The 23,009-nt window shown below is 36.0% G+C and overlaps 1 pseudogene; it reads left to right on the top strand.

Annotated features, from left to right (window-relative positions):
* Nucleotides 1-300: 300 nt before the first annotated feature.
* On the top strand, nucleotides 301-19,693 carry LOC147827986 (cytochrome c oxidase subunit 7A2, mitochondrial pseudogene; annotated as a pseudogene).
* Nucleotides 19,694-23,009: the final 3,316 nt, after the last annotated feature.

The raw sequence follows: 23,009 nt of genomic DNA, 5'->3' as shown, positions 1-23,009 counted from the left end.
AATTAATAAAATGAAATCCATGGGTTTCTTTCCCTGTTACATTAACTGAAGATGCACCTGCTCTTGAGGCAGCTTCTGAGTTGAAGATTATATTGCTATCCCATGCTGTAGACTCACTTTGAATCTTTAGCCGTGTGTCACTTGCTAAAGGTCCTTTCACACAGCACAGATATTACCAAGAGTAGGGTCGCATAACAGTTTGTGTTTTCTCATTTTATGTGTATTGATCATACCAATCTGGTCTCTTTTATTAAGTGTCTTGGATGGTGTTCTGGAACAACAGAATTAGTAATTGACACGATGGTCTCCTATAATAAGAGCACTGTATGATTTCTTTGCATTTTTGATTTGTAAAGCCAAGTCTAATGATTCAGGAGCTTCACTTTGACAGAGGACAGTCTCCAATAATACATTCAGTTCAGCAAGGTAAGTGCTTCACTCTACAAGGAAAGCCCTTTGAAGACAAAGAAGAAATTTTATTTCTTTTTTCTGTTTGGTAGCCTTTCTGATATTTACAGTAATATCATTAACTGTTTTCTTTACTGACAGTAAATACACATTTTCCAATGAAATTAGATGTTTTACAGTACCGGGGATCGAACTCAGGTCCTTGCACTAGCGAGGCAGGCAGCAGAACCACTGAGCTAAATCCCCGGCCCAGGAATTGTCTTCTGAGAGGGAGTTCATGTATAATGATCATTTACAGTTTAATATATAATTAGCTATGCAAATAATTTTTAAATATAGTCAATAATAAATACTTCTGTGGATGGAAGTATTTAATACCTTTTTTATTTTGTATAGTGATTTCAGGCCTTTTGATTTCTTAAAATCAGCAGCTCTTTAGCCTAAGTTTTAGCACCATTTTGCCCTTTGTACCAGTACTATTTTGTGTACACTTGTGATCTGTGTTAAAATTTTGCATTGTCAACATTGTAGTTCTAACTTAAATATGTTACCCAAATAAATATTTAATGTTTTAAAAAAAGAATGGCTACTCTAACCATTCTTATAAAATATAGTGCTTGAAATTTTAGCTACACCAATTAGGCAAGAGAAAGAAATGGAGGTGATGTAAATAGGAAAAGAAACTAAATTGTCCCCACTTGCAGATTATCTGATTATACTTAAAAGACCCTAAAGACTCTACCAAAAGACTTTGAGCTGATAAACAAATTCAACAAAGTGGTAGGACATAAAATAAACATTTTAAAAAATCAATGGATTTTCTATGTACTAATAATGAACTAAGAAAGAAAGCAGGGAAACAATTCCATTCACAATAGCTTCAAAAACAAATCCCTAGGCCAGGCATAGTGATACACACCTGTAATCCCAGCCCTTAGGAAATTGAGGCAGGATCCTGAACTGCCTTGAGGCCAGCCTGGGCTGCACAGTGAGTTCAAGGCCAGGCTGAATTACATAGTGATACTCTGTCTCAAAAAACAAAAACCAAAAAACAAAACTAAATACCTAGGAATCAACCAAGGAGGTAAAAGATTTCTGCAAGGAAAATTACAGATTTCTGAAGAAATTTAAAAAGATTGTAGATGGAAAGACCTCCCATGATCATGGATTAGAAGAATTAGTATTGTTAAAATGGCCATATAGCTGGGGATTTAGCTCAGTGGTTCCAGCGCTGCAGCGCAAGCGCAAGGTACCAAATTCGATCCCCGGTACGAAAAACAAACAAAAAAACCCAAAACAAACAAAAAAATGGGCATATTACCAACAACAGTGATTGACAGGTTCAATGCAATCTCCATAAAAGTTCCAATGATACTCTTCACAGAACTAGGAAAAGAGCCCTAAAGTTCATATGAAAATACTAAAGACCCAGAATAGTGAGAATAATCTTAAGTAAAAAGAGCAAAGCTGGAGGCATCCAGGTACTGTATACCTGATTCCAAATTATACTACAAAGCCAGTGTGGTTCTTGAATAAAAACGGACATATAGACCAATGGACTAGATCAGAGGACACAGAAAAATATGCACAGCCATCTGATTCTTAACAAAGGAGCCAATAATTATATACTGGAGAAAACGTAGCTTTTTAATAAAAGGGAACTAGAAAACTTATGTATATTATATATATGCAGAATATTAAAATTAGATATCTATCTGTTACCCTATATTAAATCAAACAAAAATGGATGAAAGACCTAGGTGTATCTGAAATTTTGAAGTAGAACAAAGCATAGGAAAAACACTTGAAGCCATAGTCACAGGCAAAATCTTCCTGAATAAAATTCCAATAGCACAAGAAATGATAACAATAATCTGTTGAAAAAGTTCTGTTCTACTTCTAGTCTCCTGATAGCTTTCACCATGAACAGCTGCAGAATTTAGTCCAATACTTTTTCTCCAACTAGTGACAGGATCATAGGGCTTTTTCCTTTCCTCTGTTAAAATGATGACTTTTGGAGGTGGATCTTCCAATGCTGAACCAACACTGCCATCCCTATAACAAAACCACTTTCTACATCCTGCCAGATCTGACTTCTAATAGTTTGTTTTGTTAAACAAATTTCTATCTATGTTCATACTTTTTCTTCTATTATCTTTATCCAGTTTTAGGATTAGCACAATGTTGATTTCCTAAAATGAGGGGAGAAGTGTTCCTTCTTTTTTCTGCTTTAATTGTTTGATATAATTTAACAGTTAAAATGTATATGAGCCTGCTGTTGTCATATAGGTAGGTTTTTAAGCTAGGAATATACTTTCTTTACTAGGTGCTATTCAAATTTTATATTTCCTCCAGAGTTAGTTTCATTAATTTGTCTTCCAAGGTACTTCTTAGAAGTTGTCAAATTTATTTCCAAAAAGATTTTTGTAATATGCTTTCTATATCCTTTTAAATTCTGTAAAATCTGTGGTAATGTCTCCTAGATCTTGATATTGTAATTTTAAAAATGTATAATTGATATTGTGTAATAGGAAGAAAAGGTCTAAAGGAGCAGGGGAAGTGGGAGGGGTAGGGGAAAGGAAAAAAGGGAAAAGAAAAAATATGAGAAAAGGGAAAAAATGGAAACAAAATCTTTGCAAATAGGGAAGAGGGGAGGGGGTGAAGGGAGGGCAGGGGAAGGGGAAAAAATAAGAACCAAGATACTCATGTAATGGTACAAGATCCCAATGATGAATGTAACTGTATTTTATACCTAAAATGTACCAAGAAACTTAATGGGGGGGAAAAAAAGAAATGATAACAAGAATCAGTGATTGGGAATATATCAAACTAAAAAGTGGGCCAGGGATTTAGCTCAGTGGTGCCCCCACCTGCCTCGCAAGCACAAGGTCCCGAGTTGGATCCCTGGTACCAAACAAAAAACAAAACAAACAAATAAAAAAACTAAAAAGTTTCTGCACAAGGGAAACAACAGAGTGAAAGCTTATAAAATGAAAGAAAATCTTTGCCAGTTATGATAGAGAATTAAATATCTATATATAAATATATAAAGAACTCAAGGAAATTAACTTCAAAAAATCAAATAGCCCAATCAATAAATCGGCAAATAGAGAAGTACAAATAGTGAATAAGTGTACAAAAAATGTTCAACATCTTTAGCCATCAAGGAAATGCAAATCAAAACTACACTGAGGCGGGCTGGGGATTTAGCTCAGTGGTGCCACACCTACCTGGCAAGCTCAAGGTTCTGAGTTAGATTCCCAGTATGGGGGGGCAGGGAGACCACTGAGGTTCCAACTCACCCCAGTCAGAATGACTACCATCATGAATACAAAAAACAACAGCAAGCAAGGATGAGGAGGGAAAATCAACCTTTCCACACTACTGGTGGGAATGTAAATTAATACAGCCACTATGAAAATAGTATGGAAGTTCTCCAGAAAATTAGAAATAGAACTAACTATCATGTGACCCAGTTGTACCATTGCTGGATATATACTCCAAGGTAAAGTCAGCATACTATGGGGATACCTGCATACCTATGTTTATTGTGGCACAATTCACAGTAGCCAAGATATGGAACCAACCTAAGTGTCATCAACAGATGAATGAATACAGAAAATGTAGTATATATACACAATGGAATTATTATTCAGATGTAGAAAAGATCAAAATTATGTCATTTTCAGGAAAATAGGTAGTACTAAAGACCATCATGTTAACTAAAATAAGTTAGACTTAGAAAGACAAGCATTACATGTTTTCCCTAATATTTAGAATCTAAAAAGGATGATGTAAAAGTAGAAAAGAAAACCCTATTATTCAACAAGTGTGAGCTAATAAGGGTGAAGGAGTTGCAGTAGAGGATAATAAAGGGGTTGGATATGATCAAAATACATGCATGCATGAAAATATTACATTAAAAACAATATTTTGTAAAATTAATAGGAAGTAGTAACATACATTAAAAGTGAAAATATATATAAGACACTGTCCTAATGGCTTCTTTGGATCTTCATTTTTACTATGAAAGCTCCTGTGTGCATGCAAAAATATTAAATAAAATGTATATATTTTTCTCCTATTAATCTTTTTTCAAATCAGTTTAATTCTTAGTATCAGTCATAGAACCTAAAAGTACAAAGGAAATATTTTCTTCTAAGAGGTTATGAGTGTGTTAAAGATAAAAATTATAAGTTTGCACATACAGAAACTGTGAACTGGAAAAAAGATAAAGCCTAAAGAATTCAATTGGTAGTAGGGAGAGAAACATTTAAGGCAGGAGATAGGCAGAGAGAATAGTTTGCCAAGTCACACTAGAGAGCTGATTGCAGAATTTCTGTTGCTTCAGACCCCAGAATTACATTTGATTCTCCATGAGTTGGTTGCTAAGAAGAGGAGAAAGATGAATACTGAAGAGCTAAACACTGACAACTGTTAAGCAACATGGTTTTTTTCTTTTCTGAATCCCTCTATGCCTTCTCACAGGACTGAGGTTTCTGTCTTTTGGTTCCTATAAGTATCCTTACTCCAGGTATCCCAAAGCAGATTGCTAAGGAAAGGGCATTGTTTTGCTTTTCTTTTATATATTCTATAGAAATTATTAAAACCTTTTAAAAAAGAAAAGACCAAATTGCTTCTCTGGGAGTATTTGGGTCAACTGGATACTCTTGTCTTTCAGTCAGGTTTCTCTTGGGGCATTTTCCATGTGGGAAGAGGAAAGTCATAATACTGTATCTATTGCCTTTCTCAGTTAATGATTTAGCCTGATGTGGCTGAGAAGATCAGCTCAAACAGCACTAATATAAGTGCCACAACATTCCTTCATTCACATGCTATAAAATAATCCACCCTTTTAAGGAACACAGCGCAGTGGTTGTTAGTATATTCATAAATTATGGACATGTCACCACTATATGATTCCAAAACAGTTTCATTAGTTGCTGTTTTTTGTTCACCTCAACCCCTGGTAAATACTAATCTTTTTTTCTGTCTTTTCTGAACATTTCATTCAAATGGAATTATATATGGTTGTGTGGCCTTTTGTACTTAGTTTCTTCCATTTATCATAATGTTTTTGAGTTTCATCCATGTTGTGGCATATGTCAGTACTTTTCTTTCCTGGTAAACTAATATTCCATCACATCAATAGATAACAATATATTTATCAATATTTGAGCCATTATCACTTTTTTATTATTATGAACAATGCTGCAATGGTCATATATATGTGTGGACAAATAAGATGTGATAAAATATATGGAGAATGTTTAAATAAAATTTATTACAGTAAAAGACACATTGCTATTAATCATCCTCAAAATGCTCCCTCTTGCTTCAAACACACTTGTATCATCATTCCTGCTACTTTCTAAAGCAGCCTGGAAATCCTCTTTGGTGAGTGTCCTTATGATATGTGATAAAAAAAAATATAGTGAATGCTGTTGCCAAGTGGCATCGAACAGAAAGGGAGATTTCTAAAAATACTATAGTGTGTCATCATCATCATCCACCACCTTATTCATCAGATCTGGCACTATGTGACTTCTGGCTCTTCCCTAAAGCTAAAATGACAGTGAGAGGAAAATGTTTTGAATCAATTGAGAACATCAAGGCAGCCATGACAGGACAAATAAAGACATGAAAGAGGACTTCCAGACCACTTCAAAACGTGGTAAGAACAGGGCTGGGGATTTAGCTCAGTGGTGCCGCTGCCTACTTCGCAAGTGCAAGGTCCTGAGTTCGATCCCTGGTACACCCTCCCCCCAAAAGTGGTAAGAACAGTGGGATAAGTGTGTCTGAAGCAATGTGAGTATTCTGAGGGAAAATAATGGCAATGTGTCTTTTGCCGTAATAAAATTTCAAAATTTAAATATTCTCCATATTTTTGAAACATGCTCACTGTCTTATTACTTTTCCTGTCACTGAGACACAATATCCAACACCTACAATTGAAATGAGGAAAGCTTTATTTTGGCTCACAGATTGTAGAGATATCAGCCCATAGGTGACTGACTCCAAGGCAGGGCAGCATGGCTAAAGGGCATGGCAGAGGAGGCTTATTTGTAGCATGGGAGTCAGAAAGAAGAGAGAGATCAAGGGAGGAGGGAGAGAGATGCACCTTTTGAGGCCATGCACCCAGTGACCCACCTCCTACAACAAGACCTTGCCTCTTAATATCATATTTAGCTATAAACTCATTGGTGGACTAATACATTCATAAGTATCATGTTACCAGATCAAATCATATTCCAAAAGTCTAAGCTATGACCATATGAGGTTTTGGGGGAAAAGTCTAGATATAAACCATAACATTCTGCCCTGGTCCCCCCAAACTCATGCATATCTCTTTATGAAAAATCCGTTTAGACCCCCTGAGAGTTTCCAAAGTCCTAAGAGTTTCACCATTGCTGAAAAGTCCAAGTCCAAAGTCTCCTCTGAGATTGAAGGCAAACTCTTAGCTGTGAGCCCCTGTAAAAATCAGAAGAACATTAAACACTGCTAACATACAAAGGGATAGGACAAACATTCCTATTTTAAAAGGGAGAAATGGGGGATAGAAAGGAATGGATCCAAAGCAAGAATGAAACCCAGCAGGAAAAACATTGAATCCTGAAGTTGCATGTCCAGGACTTGAGGCAATTTGTGGCAAAATGGAAATTCAAAAAGGATCGGGGGCCAGGGATTTAGCTCAGTGGTGCCGCCACCTGCCTCGCAAGTGAAAGGTCCCGAGTTAGATCCCTCGTACCAGAAAACAAACAAACAAACAAAAAGGATTGGGTATCTCTGCCTCTGTGGCATCGCTGGCAGTTGTAGTCTTCATGGCTTCTCTTGGGCTGGCTTTTCTCTCTTCTTGCAGCCTTCCTCAGATGTTCCACATTTCTCTTTTTCATTATCCTTGGGTCTCCACTGCATTTTCAGCTTCATTATCATACCTTCACAAACTGCTCTCTCAGAGGCATACTGCCTGGCCTCCCAGGCCTTCTCTGAAATCTTCCAGACCTTTCTGACCCCACAACACTTGCATTCTGCATGCACATAAACCAGCATCATTTGGATGACATCAAGGTCTGGCATCAGTTGGAGTAGTAGCCAGGATTCCTTCTATCATGAACTTAGATGTCTTTAAATGCCTAGATGGCTGAGTACTATGAACTGAATTCCAAGGAACAAATTCCCTAGGTCGCCACCATTCTGAAGCATGGGGGATGGTTCTCAAAGCAAACTCTTTCACTTTTGGGATTTTGAGCCTGCCAAGGAAGGGGCCTTACTGATTTCTCACATACCCTCAAGGGATCCTTCTCATTATTCTGTTATAAAGTAGGTAGCTTCTTTTTAGTGCTAATCTTTTTAGCAACCAAGCTCTCCTCTGCTCCATTTTTGCAGGCCCCAACTTCACAGAAGCTTCCTTTCTGATGAAACTCAAAATTTTTTAAAATCATTCAGCTTTAACTTCTGTTCTTGATTCTCAAGGTAGAGCTGGCTAAAAGCCCTAACAGTAGCCATGCCACATCCTAAATAGTTTGCTGCTTTGAAATTTCCTCCACCAAATTAATTAGCCTATTGTTCTTTATTTCACTCATCCCCAAAGTCTCAGCGCAGGAGCAAAATGTAAACAAATTGTCTGACAGGGATTAAGACAAAGGCCTGGAGTCCCATTACCAATGAAGTCCTTGTTTCCAACTGAAATCTCCTGATCCTTGTCATTTTTGATAGCTTTTTTATTAGGATTTTGGTCATCTGAGCTCTGATTAGAATCTCCCATCAAGCTTGGCACACAGCTTTCTAGGGCTGCTTCTTCAGCCCTGCACCTACGAACCTTTCAAAACTCCTCCCACAAACCAATTCCAAAGGCTTCTGAACCATGTGGTCAGGTAGTGCCACACCAATGACCCCACTTTTCTGGAACCCACTTCTCTTAGTTATATGTCTCAGCATTGAAACCCAGTGGCCAACAACCACAAATTAAATGAGAAAAGGCTTATTTTAGCTCACAGTTTGGAGAGGTTTCAGTCCATATTTGATTGGCTATGAGGCAGGTTGGTATGGCTGAGAGGTATGGCAGAGGAATCCTTTAATCTAGACTATATAAGAACTGAAAATTATTAGATCACCCAAAATAAAAGGCCCAATCAAAAAACTGGCAACTAAAATGAATAGATACTTTTCAGAAGAAGTAGAAATGGCCAATAAACATATGAAAAAATGTTTAATATCTCTGGCCATTAGAGAAATGCAAATTAAAACATCAGTGAGATTTCATCTTACTCAAGAAAGAAAGGCTATTATCAAGAAATCAAAAATAACAAATGCTGGAGAGTCTCCAGGGAAAAAGGAATCCTTTTATATTGTTATTGCGAAAGTAAACTAATAGAGCCACTATGGAAATCAGTGTGATTATTTCCTAAAAAACTAAAGCTAGAAATTCCATTTTTCTCAGCTATTCCCCTTCTAGGTATCTTTCCAAAAATATTAAAGACATCATACTACACGGATACATGCACACCTATGTTCATAGCAGCACAACTCATAATATCTAATTTTGTGAAGCTGCTTATATGTCTATTAACAAATGAATGGATACAGAAAATGCGGTATTTATACAAATGGGTACTATTCTGCCAAAAAGAAGGATAAATGAGTCATTTATAAAACAAAATAGATGCACCTCTAGACCATAATTTTAAGTGAAATAAATCAGTGAAATGAATCAGACACAAAAGCTTAAAAATGGCATTGTTTCTCATCTATGTAAAACCCAAAATAAAAATAAATAGCAAAATAAAAGATAGACAATACAAAATAGGGAGACAGATCTTTTCAAAATGGAGAATCAAGAGGTGGAGGGGGGAAGATGTGGAGGAAAGGGAGTGGGAAAAGAATTGATATGTTTTTTGTACATGTACCAATTCCCCAGAAGGAATGTTATCATTATGTAATGCTACATGCGTACTAATAAAAATATTAGTACTAATAAAACATATACTAATACAATGTGTACGAATAAACATGTACTAATAAAAAATAAAAACTAGGAAAAAAGAAAACCCTGCTTTACAAAGATAGGGTGTTGGAAATGGGAGCAAGTTACTCAAGGCTTCTCAAGCAAATTCAAGAAGTTCCAGCTCGACTTCATTCCAGAATGTTCAGAGATTTGACATTCTCTCAAACACACATTTTTAAATTTTTTACTTTTATTAGTACATGTTTGCAGAACATAATTATTACATTCATATTTTATTTTATTTATTTATTTTTTGGTACTGGGGATCTAACTTGGGACCTTGTACTTGCGAGGCAGGCGCTGGATCCACTGAGCTAAATACATACATTCATAATTTAATTTGCTACATGTACATAACACATTTAATTCTTTTTCAACTTTTTCCTCTTCCCTCCCTCCACCCTCCATTTCTTAGTCACCTTCCCTAGTAAAAATGATCTATCTCCCTATTTCTTATTCTCTGTCTGGCCATTAATTCTGGAGTAAGATGGAATCTCAGTTTTGTTTTAGTTTGCATTTCTCTAATGGCCAGAAATGTTGAACACTGTTTTCATGTATTTATTGGCCATTTATACTTCTTCTAAAAAGTATCTATTTACTTTAATTGCTCATTTTTGATTGGATCTTTTGTCGGAGGGCCTAACTTTTTTAGTCCTTTATATATTCTAGATGTTAGTATTCCTTCCAAGGAATAGTTGACAAAATATTTTCCTATTCTGTAGGTTGTTTCTTTATTTCGTTTGTTGTCTCCTTCCCATGCAGAAGGATTTTAAAACATTTAATTAGTTTTTTAACTTTATGTTTTATCAGTACATATTTGTCATACATATTGATCACATATACATATTAATCATACATATTGATTCCCATCATAGGGAATTTGTATCTGCACATAATATGTCTTAATTCTTCTTTTTACTCATTCTCCTCCCTCCCTTCACCCCTTCTTCCCCTCCCCATTTACACAAGTTGTTTCCATTTTTTCTTTCTATTCTTTTTTCTTCCTTTTCCCTTCCTTCATTTCCTCCTCCCCCTCCCTTGTTCCCATTCCCATTTGAACATGTTCTTCCTAATTCCCAGTAGTGTCCTCCATTATCTTCCTTATTCATCCTTGGGGGTTCTCACACAAGAGAAACAATGCAATATTCAAACTTGTGTGTCTGATTTATTTAAGATTATGGTCTCAAGGGCCAGAGATTTAGCTCAGTGGTGCTGAGCCTACCTCGCAAGCACAAGGTCCTGAGTTTGATCCCTGGTACCCTACCCACACACAAAAAAGATTATTGTCTCGAGGTGCATCCATTTTCCTACAAATTATTCAAGTTTCATCTTTCTGTCAGGAGCAATTCTACATCATTTGGGGGGAAAATCATTTGATTAGGCCTAGTTCTCTTGCCTACAGCCCAGTTCTGGGATTTCCAGACAAAACTCCATTTTGGGCTCCGGTCACAGCTGAGACCTCAATGGTCCAGTGATGCTGTGATGCTCCAGGACAAGATTACACCAGCTGAAGACATCCTGGGAGGAACAAAATCTTCATCTACTCAGTTCTTCATTGTTCTTGGATTCCCCCCCTCCCTCCAGTCACTTGTTACTTCTTGTTTATCCCGATATACTGAACTCTCTGCAAGTCATTTGTTAGATGTTTCTCCTGATGTACTGAATAAAAGGTGCGTTAAACTGGGGGCGTTCGTCTTTGCTGTCCAGAGCAGCACTGATCAGGCCCAAAGCTCAGCTTCTTCTCAAAGTCTCATTTTTTTCTACCTTTTCTGTATAATAAGTTAATTCACCTTGTGATGCCGTGGCTTGTAGGAGACTAGGACTTAACTGCAAAGGTTCTAGTAATGTCCCCTTTGCCTGTTCCCTACATCTTTCTTTATGGCAGAGTAGTACTCAATTGTCTATAAATACCACGTTTCTTATTCCATTCAAGTTTTGATGGGCACATGGGCTGTTTCTAAGACTTAGTTATTATAAATTGTGCTGCTATAAACATGGGTATGCATATATCATGGTGATATAATGCTTTTAACTCTTTTGCGAAAATACCTAGAAGGTAGAACAGGTGGGTCAAATGAAACCTCTAGTTTTAGTTTTTTGAAGACTTTCCATACTGATTTCCATAATGGTTGTACCAGTTTACATTCCTGCCAGCAATGGAGAAGGGTCCCTTTTCCCCCACATCCTCACCAGCATTTGTTATTGGTTGATTTCTTGATGATAGCCATTCTTTCTGGAGTGAGATGGAATCTCAGTGTTGTTTTAATTTGCATTTCTCAAATGACCAGTGATGTTGAGTATTTCAAAGGCCCATTTTTGGATTGGGTCTTTAAATTTGGGGATATTTTAAATACTTTATGTATTCTAGATTTTAATCCTTTGTCTGAGAGGTAGCTAGTAAAAAAAATTTTCCCATCCTATGGGTTGTGATTTCTTTTGCTGTTCAGAAGCTTTTTAATATGATGTAATCCAAATTGTTGATTTTTTGTAATATTTCCTGTGTGATCAGGGTTTTGTTCGTAAAGTCTTTGCCTACATCTATGTCTTCTAGAGTTTCACCTAGTCTATCATCCAGCAGATTATTTCTATTTTTATATTTATATCTTTGATCCATTTTGATTTTAGATTAGTATCTATCTGAAAGGATTTTAAATTGACATGATCCTGGATCATGATTCAGGTGATTCTGGATGTTATTTCTTGTACAATTGGGGTTCTGTTAAGAAAGTCCTTGCCTATGTCTGTGTCTTCAAAAATTTTACCTACTTTATCTTCCAGTAGGTTCAGTGTTTCTGTTTTACCATTTAGATTTTTGAGCCACCCTGATTTCAGTTTAGTGCATGATGAAAAACATGTGTCTAGGTTTCATCTTCTGCATGTGGATACCCACTTTTCCCAGCACCATTTGTTAAAGAGGCTATCTTGGGCTGGGGATTTAGCTCAGTGGCGCCATGCTTGCCTGGCAAGCACAAGGTCCCAAGTTTGATTCCCAGAATGGGGTAAAAAAAAAAAAAACATATAAAAAGAGGCTATTTTTCCTCCAGTGTATATTTGTTGCTCTTTTGTCAAAGAGCAGATAGCTGAATGTACCTAGAGTTGTTTCCACAATTCTCTATTCTGTTTCATTGATCCATATGTTTTGGTGCCAGTAGCATTCTGTTTTTAATCACTGTAGCTTTGTAATCTAACTTGAAGTCCAGACTTGTGATGCCTCCTGCTTTGCTCTTATTGCCCAGCACTGCTTTTGCTATTCTGGGTTTTTTCTAATTCCATATGAAGTTTAGGATTGTTTTGTCTGGTTCTGTAAGAAATCCTGATTGATTTTGATTTGAGATTTTATTAGATCTGTATATCAGTTTTGAAAGAATGGCCATTTTGATAATACAGGTCCTGCCTATCCAGGAATAGGAAATATCTTTTCATTTTCTGATATGCTCTTTGATCTCTTTTTAAGAGCACTGTAATTCTCTGACTTACAAACATTCGAGTTTTGAACTTTCACAAATACAAACAGACTTCACATAACAAACATTGGCAGATGGGAAAAAGCATGAGGAAGTAGCTCATGTGCCTGCCAGACACTCCACAGTTGTGTTGCTGTGTGCTTACTGTGCTTAAAGTAAAAATAGTTCTTTTACAGTATTGGTGTGCGTGTGTGTGTGTGTTTACATTGTATACTGTGTCAAAGGTCCATAAGACTCACCGTGGTGGACTTAGGAATGAATCCGACTTGTGAACATTCTTCCTGAATGGAACTCATTCGTAAATTGGGGGCCTTACTTAGAGGTTTTTCACTTCCTTCTTCAGGTTAATTCTTAAGTATTTAATTATTCTTGATGCAATTGTGAATGGTCTTGCTTTCTTCATTGCTTTTTGATTTGTTCATTTTCATTGTACAGGAATGGTATTGATGTTTCTGTGGTCAGTTTGTATTCTGCTGCATTACTGAATTTGATTATTAATTCTAGAAATCTTCTGGTAGAATTTTTTGGGTCTTTTATGTAGAGGATCATGTCATCTGTAAATATTGACAATTTGACTTCTTCTTTTCCTATACATATTCCTTTTATTACTTACCCTTGCCTGATTTCTCTGGCTAATATTTTGAGTACTATTTTTAACAGAAGTGGTGATACTGGACATCCTTAACTTGTTCCTGATTTTAGCAGGAAAGCTTTCAGCTTTTCCCCAGTTAATATTGGCGGTAGGTTTGTCATAAATGACTTTCACCAGGTTGATATAAGGAACTTTTCTATCTATTTTCTTCAGGGTTTTATTACAAATGGATGTTGGATTTTGTCAAAGGTTTTAATGTGTCTACTGAGATGATTAAGTAGTTTTTGTCCTTGCTTCTGTTTATGTGATGCATTACATTATTGATTTGCATATGTTTACCATACTTTCATTCCTAAGATGAAGCACAATTAATTTTAATATATGATCTTTTTGATTGTTTTATTGTGTTTGTCAATATCTTGTTGAGGATTTTCATGTCTATGTTCACTAAGAGATTTGCCCGTAGTTTTCCTTTTTAGCTGAGTCCTTGTATTGTTTGAAATCATGGTAATTCTAGCTTCCACAAATGATACTGGGAGTGCCTCTTCCCTTTCCATTTCAATTAGAGTTTGAGGAGTATTAGTATTAGATCTTTCCTAAAGTAATTGTAGAATTCAGTGTCGAATGAATCAGATTCTTAGCTATTCTTGGTAAGTTTTTTGTTACTGTTTCAATTTCATTGTTTGCTTTTGAATCATTCATGGTCTTTATATATTTCTTGATTCAGTTTTGTTACTTTATTTACATGTACCTAGAAATTTATACATTTCTTCTCAATTCTCCACTGTTTTGGAGTACAGATTTTTGATATTGTTACTACTCATCTGGATTTTTGTGATGTGCATCGTGACTTCATCTTTATCAATTATAATTGCACTGATTTGGTTCTTGCCTTTTATTGGTAAGCTTGTCTAAGGGTTTGTATATTTTGTTTATTCTCTTGAAGAATCAGCTCTTTGATTCACTGATTCTTTGAGGGGGGGGTTGGTCTTAATTTCATTAACATCTACTCTGATCCTTGTAATTTTCTTCCTTGGAAAACTTTTGGATTTAGATTGTTCTTGTTTCTAGGACCCTGAGGCACATCATTAGGTTATTCACTTGGCTTTCCTCTGTTTTGTTGTGTTTTTGATGTGGGCACACACAGCTATAAACTTCCCTCTTAGAACTGTTTTCATTGTGTCTACTAGATTCTGGTGTACTGCACTGGCATTGTTGTTTACTTCCAGAAACTAATTTCATCTTTGATTTCTTCTGTGACCCATTGATTATTCAAGAGGGTATTGCTTAATTTCCATTCCATTGGATAACTTTTGTGGTTTCTTTTGTCTTTGATTGCTAGTTTCATTGCTCTATGATCTGATAATATGTATGGGATCATTTTGATTATTTTACATTTACTTAAGCATGCATTATGGGTTAGTATGTAGTTTATTTTGATGAAAAATTTATGCAACACTGAGAAGAATATGTACTCTGTTGTTGGGTGGAACATTCTATAGATATCTATTAAATTCATTTGTTCGAAGGTTTTTCTCAACTCTGATACTTCTTTCTTTCTTTTTTTTCTATTTGTCTATTTGTTACAGTGGAATATTGAGTTCTCCCACTCTAAAAGACTTCATGTCTATCTGACCGTCTATGTCTAGTAGTATTTATTTTATGAAGTTTGGTGTACCAGTTTTTGGTGTACATATGTTTATAATTGTTATCTTTTTCTGTTGAATTGTTCCCTCACCAATATGTAGTCATCTTATTGCCTCTTCTGATCAGTTTTGCCTTGAAGTTTACTTTTCCTGAAAATAGAATAGCTGCTCTTGCTTGTTTTTGGCTTCCCATTGCATAGAATGTTCTTTTCCATTTTTTAATTTTTAGTTCATAATTTCTTTTTTGGATTCTGTTTCTTATATACAGCATACTTTTGGGTTTTTTCAATCCATTCTGCTATTCTTTTTGTTTTGATTGTGAATTGAGATCACTAACATGAAAGAGTTACTGAAATATATTGACTTATTCCTGTAATTGCATTATTTTTTTGTGGCTGATTCACTCTCCCCCACCCCTTTCCTCCTCTGTTTAACTATTCACTCTGCCTGTTGCATTTATTCTATTAAACTATTTGGCATATTGGCTTTATTATTTGATTCTATGGTATCTTTGTGAATTTTTTGGAGTGTTGGTTTGGTGCTCATGAGTATCATAAGGTATTCTTTGTCATGGAAATACCTTATTTCTCCAAAAATTTTGAAGGATAGTTTTAGAAGGTATATTAGTCTGTATTGGAAATTATTTTCTTTCAGGTCTTGAAATACTTCACTCTAGGCTCTTCTGGCCTATAAGGTTTGTGTTAAGAAGTTTGCTGTTATTCTAATAAGTTTTCCTTTGTATGGAATTGCTTGTTTTTATCTAACAACTTTTAAGATTCTGTTCTTCTGTTAACAGGGCTTCTGAGGGTTTGATGATGATACATTATCAAGAAGTTCTTTTCTGTTAGTAGCTATTTTGTGTTTTATATTCCTCACATATCTGTATATTTATTTCTTTTCCCATATTTGTAAAGTATTCTGCTATTATTTCTTTAAGCAGGTTCTTATACTACTTGTGCTGTCTTCTGATTTTTCACTACTTCCAATTTTTTGCATTACCTAGCAGCTGTTGGATCCATTGTTATGTTCTCTTGTTTTTTTGTTTTTTTGGATACTGGGGATTGAACTCAGGTCCTTGAGCTTGCACAGCAGGTGGCCAAATCTCTTGTTTTTAAGATAACTCTGTGTATATGGCCATTGGCATTAATACTATCTTCTTGTTCTGACACTTTCTCCTCACATTGCTCAGTTCTTTTGCCCTTACTTTCAAGAGTTTTTAAAAGAGAATTTTTGATCTCCTGATTTCTGTTTGATTTCTTTTTATGGACTTCAGGTCTCTGCTATCCTGGTCATTCATATTTTGTATCATTTTGTTTAAATCAGCTACATTTTTATTAATGTCTTCTATGAACTCACAGATTATTTTGACTTTCAGGTCTATTATCGGTTTAGTTATATCTTCTGTAAGTTCACTGAGCATGTTATTAGTCTTTTTATCTCCTCCTTCATCATTTTGAATAATTAAGCTGTATGTCTTTTCATTTCATCACTACTGATGCCCTGTGGGTCAGCTTTGTGGGAGGTGAGAGTTTTTGGAGACATTTTGTGCCTGTCTTCTCATGTTTTTATTGATTTTATTTATATTGTTTTATTTTAGTGTGTGTATGTGCTTCAGTTTGTTGGTTGATTTTATTAGAAAAACTTTGTTGCTGGCTTGGAGATTTCTTTAGTTAGTGTCTGCTCTTCAGTGATACACTCTGTCCAGGCTAGCTATATACTTTTGCCTCTGTTCCAAGGTCCAACCATTTCTGTTAATTTGGGAGAGGAGAATTCATTGCCTATATTTTAATTGGATTGTGTTGTACTGTGTAATTGAAAGTATCTTTTATATATTCTGAATACTAGTATCTTATCAGAGACAGACTTGTAAATATTTTCTCCCATTTTGTGATTTGTTGTTTTATTTTCTCACTACTCAAACACAAATGTTTTTACTAAGATACAATCTATAAATTTGTTCTTTGGTTCTAAGTAACCACTGCCTAATCAAAAGTAATAGAAACTCATACTTATATTTTCTTCCAAGAGTTTTATTGTTTTAATTTTTTATTTTCAGTACTGAGGATTGAACCCAGGGCCTCTGCACTAAGGTACATCCCTAGCCTTTTAAAATATTTTATTTTGGGCCAAGGATTTAGCTCAGTGGTTCCGCCACCTGCCTCGCAAGCACAAGGACCTGAGTTTGATCCCCGGTATCAAAAAAATAAAATAAAATAAATAAATTTTATTTTGAGACAAGATCTGGCTAAGTCACTAAGTTGTAATTCTTCTGCCTCACCTCCCAGAGTGCTGGGATCATAGGCATGCACCACCACACCTGGCTTAGTTTTCCCTCCTATATTTATGTCTTAGATCAATTTTGAGTTCACTTTTTCATGTGATGTGAGGCAGGAAGTCCGTATTCACTCCTATACATGGATATCTAGTTGTCTCAGCCCAATTTATTGCAAAGATTATTATTTTCCCCATTGAACCATTTTGGCCTCTTGACAAAAATCAGATGACTGTAAATATAAGAATTTAATTCTAGGGCCGGGGATTTAGCTCAGTGGTTCCGCCACCTGCCTCACAAAGTGCAAGGTCCCAGGTTTGATCCCCGGTACCAAGAAAAAAAAAAGAGTTTACTTCTAGACTTTTAATTGAATTACATTAATTCATATTTCTGCCTTTATGCTTTGGAGAGGCTGAGGCAGGAGCATCACTTGTGCCCTGAAGTGTGAGTCCAGATTGGGAAATGGACAGAGTTTGGAGGGAGAATGATATTATTTCCTCTAATAATCTTTACAAGATTGCTTTTCTTGGGGAAAAAAGATTGTTCTTATTGTTCTGGGTTCTTGTTATTCCATGTGACTCTTAGGATCAGCTTGTCAGTTTCCAGAAAAAAAAAAAACAGCTGGAATTCTGGTGGAGACTGCCCTGAATCCAGTGAATGTGCAGATCAATTTGAGGAATATTGCTATTTTAATGATATTTAATCTTTCTGGGTGCGGTGGTGCCTGTCTGTAATCCCAGCCACTAGAGACACTAAGGTAGGAGAATTATAATTTTGAGATCTGGCTGGCTACTTAGTGAGATTCTCTCTCAAAATAAAAAGGGCTTGAGGGCTGAGGATTTAGCTCAGTGGCACCATGCCTGCCTCACAAGTGCAAGGGCCTGAGTTCAATCCCTGTTACCAAATAAATAAATAAATAGGGCTTGGGATGTAGTTTAGTAGTAGAATGCTTGACTAGAATAAGTGAGACCCTGGGTTCAATCCCCAGTATGGAAAATAAATAAATTCTTCCAATCTGTGAAAATAAATGTCTTCACATTATTTAGGTTCTCTTTAATTTCTTTCAGCATTTTAAAATAAATTCTATTTTTTTTTACATATTTTATTTTTTATTCTACTCTGATACGGTTGTTTTCATAATTTTATGTTCTGACTGTTCACTGCTTGTATATAGAAATATACATTGACATTTGTATACTGATCTAGTTTTTAGAACATTGGCAAATTAATTCATTCAATTTTGATGGTTTTGATGGATTCTTTAGGATTTTCTATATACATGATTGTGCTATTTCAAGGTAGAGGTAGTTTTCTTTCTAAAATAGATGTCTTTTGCGCTTGCAGTGCAAGCAGCAGAACCACTGAGCTAAATCCCTGGCCCTCTGCTCCATTTTTTAAGGATTGCTCTTTCAGGGACAATAATTAGTCTTATGTTATATAATGTTTGTCCTCCACGGTGATTAACTTCTAATTGATTTAACTTTGGTGTTCTTTTCCCTTGCTATTGTAATGATTAACCAGTCTTCCTTCTGTGTTAGAAATGTCATTTTAGTTATGTCCAGTCTGTCTCTCACTGTTGTACATTACTTAACAGTTGTGCTATTTTGATCCTTGAATTATTTTCTTAATTCTGCAATCTTTTATTCCATCTCCTGTTGTTTTATTTGGTACTTGAGTTTTAGTTTTTTGAATTATTATTAAATTTTTCTTAAGGGTATAGCATTCATGAACAATTTTCTTCGATTCCTCAGTACTGATACTGAGTAGCATTTTAAATAGTTATAGCCATTTGGGTATGTTGCAAGGAGGAGGAAAATGTTTAACATGTATCCCTATCAGTTTCAATCCCGTCAGTTGTTATGCTGCGAGCAGCAAATAACAAAATCTCTAACAAACAATGTTTTAAGCAATAAGGACAGTTTTTTTATTTCTAGTATCTTCAGGTAGTCAGTCCCAAGGTTGATTCAGCAGCTGACCTAGTACCTGGGCTAGTCTCATCTTTCTGATCTTTCATATTCAGCTTCAAGAATTAAGGCTACCGCAAACTGAGCTAAGATATTGCAAAATCTGCTTGCTCTTCATAAGATTGCCCCGGGAACTATAAGCCCTGCTTCAAAAAGATATTTTTAAAATTAATTTCCAGGGAAACAAAAGCTGTTTCAAGAGGATAATGGATTTGCAGTGCACCTATAGGGTGAGATAACTAATACCCTCCTGAATACCATGACCATGGTTCTAACAGTTGGTGGGACAGCATATGCTAGGAATTAGCAGGCTACTGCTTCGTTTCCCAAGAAGTGGGATTAATTTCAGTCATCCCTACAGCCACTTGGTTCAATTCCATTCAACTTTCTGTGGGCCTGAAATCTGATAAAAAATGGAGTTCTTCTTTGGGGAGTAATAATATTGACTTGTGGGCTGGGGATTTAGCTCAGTGATTTGGCCACCTGCTGTGCAAGCTCCAGGACCCAAGTTCAATCCCCGGTACCCCCCCCAATAATAACAATATTGACTTGTATAAACTACCACCAACGAACCAATCTTTACTATTAGAAAAAAAAGAATTAAATAAATACACACCAGTATCCCAGCCAGCAAGGAAAATCTTCCTTAGAACACTCTTATTTCTATTTGCAACCCCCAGACTTCTCCCATCTTGTCATAACTATATCATATGCCCTTCTCTAAGTAACTCACTTGATAAAAGAGAACAAGATTGCCATGATTGATCTACAACAGTAACTTCAACTGAGAGTAATTTTGCCTCATAGGATACTTCACAATACCTGGAAACCTTTCTGGACATTATAACTTGTCAGAAGGAGGAGAATTATTACTGGACTCTAATGAGGTTCTTGTCTTCTAGAGCCTTCAGAAGGAAACTAGCTCTACTGACACCCATTTTAGACTGACCTCTAGAACTGTAAAATAATAAATTTGTATTGTTTGAAGTCACTAAGTTTGTGGTAATCTGGGGTAGCAGACACAGAACATCTAAGTACAGACTGACATAAAATAAAAACAGAAATGAGACATGAAGGCTCTGCAGGATTTGGACAATACAAAGATAGGAACCAAAACTGTATCAAAACAGAGACAATACCCATGTATGATTTTGAATGTATGTGTTCTCTCCAAAATTCATGATGAACTTACTTCTCAATGTAGCAATATTAAGAGTTGGGAGGAGGTGCTTAGGGTGTGAAGGCTGCACCCTCGTATACGTATGGGATTAGCACTTTATAAAAGTCCTGGACAGCCAGGCATAGTGACACATGCCTGCAATTCCAGCTACTCAGGAGACTGAGGCAGGAGAATTGCAAGTTTGATGCTAGCCAGAGTAACTTAGCAAGACCGTCTCAATTTTTTTTTTAAAAAAAAGAGGCTAGGAATGGAGCTCAGTGGTAGTGGTAGAGTGCTTGCCTAGCCTGGGTAAGACCCTGAGTTCAATTTCTAATTTGACCAAAAAACCAAACCAAAACAAAAATCCTGGAGAGAACTAGTGATGCCCCTTTAACTTCCATCACATGAGGACATAGTAATAAGGTGCCATCTTGGAAGAAGAGAGCAGTTCTCACTGGACATCAACTCTGTTGACTTCATCTGGGACTCCCCATTGTTCAGAACTGTGAGAAATAAGTTTCTTCTATTTATTTATAAATTATCCAATCTTAGGTGTTTTGTTATAGAACCATGACTAGATCAAAGTAAACACTAAGCAAGTTTTCACCATTTTTCACAGTGAGATGGGTGCTGGATATTTCTACAGAAATTCACTGTGTATGTGTTATACTTTGATGTGTACATTAAATAGGGCTCTCTACAGAAACAGAATCGAGAGAGAGAGAGGAGAGAGAGAGAGAGTGTATTTAACATACTGGCTGGGGGCTAGCATGTCTGAAATCTGTAGGGTAGACTGGTAAAGCTAAAAATTCAGGTAAGGTAAATGTTGTAGTCTTAAGTCTGGAATCTGCAGAAATTCACTGTGTATGTGTTATACTCTGATGTGTACATTAAATAGGGCTCTCTACAGAAACAGAATCAAGAGAGAGGAGAGAGAGAGAATGTATTTAACATACTGGCTGGGGGCTGGCATGTCTGAAATCTGTAGGGTAGACTGGTAAAGCTAAAAATTCAGGTAAGGTAAATGTTGTAGTCTTAAGTCTGGATTCTGCAGGGAAGCAGGTAGAAAATTTAAGCATCTTTCTTTGTTGCAGTCTTAAGAATTCCTTCCTTAGGAATACTCAGTCTACTCTTAAAGTCCACAACTAATTGGGCAAAGTTTACTCACACTATAAATGACAGTCTATCTTACTGAAAATCTACCGCTTTAAATGTTTGTTTTGTTTTGTTTTTTGTTTTGGTACCAGGGATTGAACTCCAGACCTTGCGCTTGCAAGGCAGGCGGCGGAACCACGGAGCTAAATTCCCGGCCCTTAAATGTTACTCATATCTAAAAAATTCATTTACAGAACATCTAGGCTGATGTTTTGACCAAACAGGGTACCATAGCGTAATCAAGTCAATACATACAAAATTAACTATCAGCCCGGGGATTTAGCTCCGTGGTTCCACTGCCTGCCTCGAAAGCACAAGGTTCCGAGTTCAATCCCTGGTACCAAAAAACCCCACTAATTATCACAATGTGCTTAGCTATATTTAACTCCCCATTATTGTTCTAGCCTGTTGGTTCTCTGAAGCTGCCTCTTCCAGGAACACCACACAATAAAGTCTATTTCTGATACCTTGCAATTCCTTTTCTTGGATAATATGAATATCAGTTCCTGCTATTTTCAAAAAATGACATCCCCTTCACCTTTGATGTTCTTATTAAGTAAAAGCTGTTGCCTATTCTTGAAAATTAGAGAATAATAAATAATAACTCTAGGATCCCACATCTATGTCTTTTTAACACATTGAAAGAAAATTACTCTCCTTTCTGTATGACTAATTTTTTTTTAAATCTCTGTGTACTTTTCTTGTTCTTTTCTTTATCATCTCGTGTAACCTGATTTTCCACTTTGCAGAGATGAAGAGAGAAATACTCATTTCATTTGTATTTCGAGTATTAGGTCCTTCCCACTTTCTCATTTTACTTTTTTTTTTTTGGTACCAGGGATCAAACTCGGGTCCTTGTGCTTGCAAGGCAAGAGACGGAAACATTGAGCTAAATCCCTGGCCCTCTCACTTTTTTTTTTGTAGTTTCTAAGACTTTTCCTTGAACTCCAAGTTCTTCTGACCAATATAACTATCCTGGTTGTCAATAATTTTTAGTAACTATTGTTACTGGGAACTTTACTTCTCAAAATTCTCCAAAACTGCTACTATAATTTACAAGAGGTTAGTGATTAAAGCACAAGGATGCAGGGCATCTTGTATCAAGCCAAAATGAAAACTAGGGGTGTTAAATATTTGTTTCCTTTTCATTCTTCAAACCTTTTTTTTTTTTTTTTTTTTTTGGTACTAGGGATCAAACTCAGGACCTTGTGCTTGTGAGGCAGGCCTCGGTGCCACTGAGCTAAATTGTGGCCCTTCTCAAACCTTTTACACATAACTTTTTTTGGATGACTACTATGGTATATTAAACACTTTAAAGTAATGGAAAGGGGTTTTTTTCAACCGA

The sequence above is a fragment of the Heterocephalus glaber genome, unplaced genomic scaffold (assembly GCF_053883595.1).
Source record: "Heterocephalus glaber isolate CG9 unplaced genomic scaffold, H.glaber_assembly_v1.0 deba00001428, whole genome shotgun sequence".
In the NCBI taxonomy this organism is placed as follows: domain Eukaryota; kingdom Metazoa; phylum Chordata; class Mammalia; order Rodentia; family Bathyergidae; genus Heterocephalus; species Heterocephalus glaber.
The sequence above is the reverse complement of the archived record's forward strand: the minus strand, read 5'-3'. Positions and strand labels throughout refer to the sequence as shown.